Source organism: Suricata suricatta, chromosome 3, assembly GCF_006229205.1.
Source record: "Suricata suricatta isolate VVHF042 chromosome 3, meerkat_22Aug2017_6uvM2_HiC, whole genome shotgun sequence".
NCBI lineage: Eukaryota > Metazoa > Chordata > Mammalia > Carnivora > Herpestidae > Suricata > Suricata suricatta.
The window spans coordinates 118,745,378-118,751,377 of NC_043702.1; the positions used below are offsets into that span (position 1 = coordinate 118,745,378).

Below are 6,000 nucleotides of genomic sequence, written 5' to 3' on the forward strand. Positions count from 1 at the left end.
AGCACAGCTTATAGAAATACAGATATTGAAGAAAAGAAGTAGGTTGCCTCTAAAGAGAGAGAAGAAAAATAAGAGACTGGGTGGGGACACTGGGACAGGGAAGTGGCAAGGGGCAGAGACAACCTCAATTTTGGGGCAAAGTGTGATAGTGCAGAGTTTTTGGAAGTCAGCACTGCACCACTGAATTCTGGACCTCCTACCACAATGGTGAGGACATGGACCATCTGTTTTAATAATGTTGAGCTGTCCACACTGCTCTCTGTCTGTCTGCATCTGAGTAAGAATTCTGCTGTCTTCTCTTTCCTTGTTTTATGTCTTCCTGCTTGTCTACCCAGTTTTCAGATGGGGAAGCATAACTGGTCTGCTGAACAGCTTTTCTGGATAAAAAGACACAGAACAGGACAGAGGGAGAAAAACAAATTCTCTCCAAAATACAAACTCCTACCTTATTTTTGGAAAAATATAAGCAGTCAGGGCTACCCCGAAGGCCCCTGAGAAGATCCAGATGAGCTTCTATGATATATTTGTGTCCTGAGATCCATTATCACCTGAGAACAATTTCAGGTCATGTGGGGATTTCAGGCTCAACCACAGGAGACCATGAACATTAATTATCACAATATTTATTAACCAAGTGACCTGATACTACCTCCAGTTCTATCTGAAAATGTGACAAATATTCAAGACACTCATATTGTACACTTAAATATTTATAGATCATAACCAAATTACATGTTCCTAAAACAAAATGGTACACATTAGGGGTCTTTGTAAGCTAGCAATTTATATTTCAACTCCAAATTTAAAATTTGCTGTGAAACTGAGTTTCAGTTTCTACAGAGTAGTCATAAGACTAAAAATAAGTAACCTTTTTTTATGTATTTATTTTTTATTTCTTTTTTTTGAAAGAGAGAGAAAGAGAGTGAGCTGGGGAGGGGCAAAGAGAGAGAGGGAGACACAGAATCTGAAGCAAGCTCCAGGCTCTGAGCTGTCAGCACAGAGTGTGACACAGGGCTCGAACCCACAGACTGTGAGATCATAACCTGAGCCAAAGTCGGATCCTTAGCCAACTGAGCACCAAGGTGCCCCTAAAAATAAGTAACTTTTGTCAGGGACTTTCCATGTGCCAGGCACTATGCTCAGCACTGTTCCTATGTTCATTATTTCAATCATCAAAACAATTTTATGAAATGACTTGTATGACCAGTTCCCCACCACCACACAAGGAAACTCAGGTTTGGAGGAGTTAAGTGATTCCCCAAGGACATACAGCCAGTAATGCCTATATATTATCTGATTTACTTATCGCAATAATTCTAGGGAGTTGTTTTTGTAGAGGTCTTGGAAAGTTGGCATGGTTTGCATCAGCAGTAGTGGGGCAGCATTTTAAGAACTGCCCCGTTTGACTCCAAACATTATCCCTCCAATTGCTTCAAAATATCTCAAAGAAATACGCACACAGATGCACAGAAGAAGATATCCTAAGTCTACAGAAATCTCTCATTTATTGGGAAAAGTATGTCTGACAAGTACTCAGGCAGACGCAAACCCCCAGGGGAGGAGTGAAGCTTTGCCATCCTTACCAGCCCAGCCAAGAGCCAATTTTGCAAAACTCAAGGTTTCCCCTGGACAGTTGATTCCTGGTACTTAGAAGAGCGACCGTGACGGGAAGTTGGCAAGAATCCTGGGTCTGCCAGAGCCCTTCTCCCACACTTGCCTTCTTGCCTTCAGAAGTCATTCTTACGTGGATCGGATATCATCTTCAGCCCAGCACTCACTACGGCTTTATCCAAGGGCAAAAACAGTGCCCCGTCAGCTCGGTGGCATCAGACTGTCTGGCTTGGGCCCCCTGTCTGCTACTCTGCAGCTCGGAGCCGGCAAGTCTCCCAACGCTCTGAGCTACAGTCTCTCATCTGTGAAACAGGGAAATAGTAATGCCTGGCTCCCAGTATTACCGTGAAGCTCAAGTAAGATTAGATAGACCATGAGTAACTCAAGGGTGTAGACTGTATGTCATTGGTCTTTATGTTCCTGGAGTCTGGCAAAGTTTGTGATCATAAGCGTTTGGTAGTGAACGAATGAGCAAAAAGACCGCATAAATGGGGAATGTTTATGAACTATAAAGGATCACATAAATAGCCCAAGGTTAATAGCTCCTATGCTGAATGTATTGCTTGCCCTCTTGGCCTTTATTTCTCTTACACAATGCAAGGAAACTGCTGTGGATTATCCTCCAGTCCCCTCCCTGCTCTGGGCTTCTTTGATTCTGTTCCTATTTACCTTTTAAACTCCCAGTACATACTTTACTGGCCTGCATCCTTATTTTCAAATATATTTTTAGTTTGAAATAAATGTAGATTTACAGAAGAGTTGTTCCCTTGACCTTATCTTTCAGAACTCCGGTGCCTTGAGGAACACTAAGGGATTAAAATTAATACAGCCCTAAACTCCAGACTTCATTTGGATTTCACCCATTTTCCCCTAATGCCCTTTTTCTGTTCCAAGATTCAAACCAGAATCCATGTGGCACTTGGCCCACGTGGCTTTTGAGATAAAGAGTTCACTATTGTATTTTTTAAAGCTTACTGGGATGTTAAAGTTTGGGGATTGTAGAAATCTAATAAAGAATTTATCTTAAGGTAAGTGTGTCAGCCGTCCTCTGCATGTTTTAGAGAACTTTGGGAAGTCTCCAAAGACCATTCTGCAGGGCCACAACTGCAACCAGTCAAAATGAGATGTGAACAGTAAAGTTGGGCCCTATATTATAGACAGTGGAATACTGAGAATAAAAAATGTAACCCAAATGGCTTTCCCTGCAGGAAAATCTTCAGGCTTCTTTGTTGAGGGTGGTAGGAATGCTGGCTGGGATTTGGACTTCCCAAGCCACTAACTAGCCTGATTTAGGCTTGCATACATATTTAGCGGGCCTACTATGTGCAAGCATTATACTAGGCACTGGAGAATATTCTATGCAGCATTGAATAAGACAAAGTCCCTACATTTGCAAAGCTTGTTTTGAAGGAGACAAACAATATACAAATACAAATTGGCTAACGACAGGTGCACCACAACAAAAACAAAGTAGGTTGGGGAGTAGAGGGTGAGAAACGTAAGTTTAGAGAAGGTGATCCGAGAAAGAGTCTCTGAGGAGGTGGGGGCTGTGTGTCCTGAGTGTTCAGAATCACAAAGCAAGAGGGATTGCCCTGTACTATACAGACCCTGGACTCCATTAGAATCAGATTATGGAAAACTTAGTTCCTGCCCACTATTCTCAGGTTCAGATTGATGTAGATGCTGACATAGCCTTTTCTCCATCACATGGCTTGTCTTTCATGAATTCATAAATTTAAGTTGTCAGCTCTAATAGAAGCTGTCATTTGAAAAGGTCTTCCTGAGCTCCTTTGAAACCCAAGGTAGGGGAGTGGGGGAAGAAAGCAGGTGTCAATCCACAATGCTGTTCCTCTAAATTCAGTCTCCATGCAAAGCTGGCTTGTCTAAGCTCAGACTCATCAGATTCCAGATTCTCTAAACATTTATTGACCGCCCAGGATGTGCCAGGCATTTGTTTACATTTAGATTTAGAGTTCCTCTTTACATATAGAGTTCCTTTCCATTTTTCTTTTCACCCTTTTTGTGAAGTGGGTGTCACACCTTTCTTTTTTTCCAGAATGAGCACAGGACCACAAGGCCAACAGATGATAGAAACAGGAGCTGTGAATCAGGGGTTCCTGATTCTAAGACCAAAGCTCTTTTCAGCACAGCTCAGCCTTACTAAAATATTCCAGCTTCATCTTGTTCCATACAGGATCAATATGTCCTACAGCTTGTGCTATGTTAATTTAGAGGAGAGTCCCTGGGAACAACAGAGCCATGCCCTGAAAAAGCAAAATGCCACTCTAGGGACCTAGGAAAAGCCTCCTGGTGGTCCTTAGTTGGGGAGCCAGCATCCACACTCCAGAATCTGGTACCCAAAGAGGTGGTTTTCTACAGAGAAACCATAGCAAACAGCGGTGTTATGAGCCACCCAGCCATGGTTGGAGTATCTTTTAAATCTGTGCTCTTATTAGCAAGTGTCTTTGGTAGATCCCAGGTATTGTGGTCAAATCTGTATTTTAGACTCCTCCTCCCTCTTAAAATAAACCTGCAAGCTGACTCAGTTATACAAGGCAGCCAAATTGCACAAAGCCATCAACTCTTTCCCCAGAGCAGATTACAAGCTTGCAGCCCATGGGAAGATGTAACTGCCCCTCAGCCTACTAGCAAATTCTTTCCTTTAGATTTTTCACTGACAACGAAGTCTAAACTCAAAGCAATAATCATCTAAAAGAATGCCTCTGGGGTAATTGGTATCGGTCCTGGGGCAGCTGAGTTTTACCATAAAGGAGCTATTTTTCATGATTATGCATTTTTTACTCTGTTATTAGCAGAGTAGGAGGCAGCACAGGGTAGAAAGGGAGAAAGAAAATCATTTGGCTTAGCATAGACCAAAATGTGGAGGAGGAGGTGGAAGACTGATCTTGCCTGTCAGCCTCTCACTGGACTGGACTCCCATTGGCCAAACAAAACCATGTTATGTCCACTCCCTTCCTCTTTTGCCTCTCTTCAAATAGTCTGGGAGTTAATGACAAGCCAGATGCAAGTTGGCAAGTTTAAAACTAAACATCATTTGCCTCCTCTGCCTAGCAGGAATAAACACAAGGATCAACAAAATGCAAGAAAAATCCAAGTGCATTTTCAGGGCCAAACAGAGCATGGGGTATTGGAGAGGTGGATTCTTCTGGGATCATGTAGTGTGACCACTCATTTTCCAGATGTGGAGGGAACCTAGAGAGTTAAATCACTGGTCCAAGGTCACATGGTCCTTAGAACCAGGATCCAAATCCAAGCCTTCTGACTCAGAGCCCAGGGCTTTTCCTGTGGGGTTAAGAAATCATCTCAGAGTGCTGTTTTACTATGTCTCTAAAACAGGGGATTAGAAAGGGGACCCACCCATATAATAGTCACCCAGATGGAAGGACTAGGTGGGCAGTATAACTAGGTTGGCCCTGAGCTCCATGCCCGGCAATGGGACCTGCTGCTGGTCTTTGAGGAGAGGCTTGACTCTCAGTTGGCCACTTATCAGGAGGAGTTTGGGATAATTAAATCTGCTCACTGGAGACAGCGGGGTGGACAATGAAGAACTAATAAAGGGCCCCATCTGCAGCTGCTTGAGTGACCCTCTCCCCATTCCTTCCACAGGCTGGCTGAGCCCCTCCTCAGTCATGGTTACCAAGCTGGGCTTGTGCTCTAACCTTGCAGGTCCCACCCTCCCAGGACAAAGACCTGCCTTGAGTCCAGTCCTGGCTGCTGGCTGTGCTGAGAGCCCACTCTGGGTGGGGGGAGCAGACTCTCAAGTAGCTCATCACTGTGACCATGCACATGCGCTTTGGAGTTAAGACTCACTAGACCCAAATCCTGGCTCTACAACTTTTTGGCTGAGGAAACATTTGGGTCTCTAGACCATAGTTTGTCTACCTATAAAATGACTTATAGATTTGTTCTAAGCATGAATGAGGTAATCCATATAAAGCACTCAGCATGGTGCTAGCTCAGTGTAAGCACTCAATAAATGGCAGTTCTTATTACTACTCAGAGGTCCCTTCTCTTGCCTGGCTCCTCCACAGGTCAGTCTTTTGTTCTTGGTCTTTCTTCATGGTTCTTCATGGTTCTTCATGGTTCTGTCAGTTGATTGAGTGATCCCCCAGAGTTTGAGCACTCCAACCCCTCTATGCCACATGCCCGCTGGAACCGTCACAGAGTCCTGCTCTACAGCAGCTTCCCCGCTGGGCTGCCTTCTACCTGGACCTGCCTCCCTCAGGGCTCACCTCCCCCTCCCCACCCCCCCAGGGTTCTGGGGCCTCCCCTCCCCCCCCCACCCCCATCCAGGCTGGATGAATAACCTGCCTAGCAGTTAGTAGTACTGGGATGGGCTCCTGACCAAGTACTGGGGCTGGAACAGTC

General features: G+C 44.5%; 1 protein-coding gene across 1 annotated transcript in view; it reads right to left on the bottom strand.

Moving 5' to 3' along the window:
• Window positions 1-6,000, bottom strand: part of DPT (dermatopontin) — a 28,762-nt gene that overhangs the window by 21,801 nt on the left and 961 nt on the right. The window lies entirely within an intron of this gene.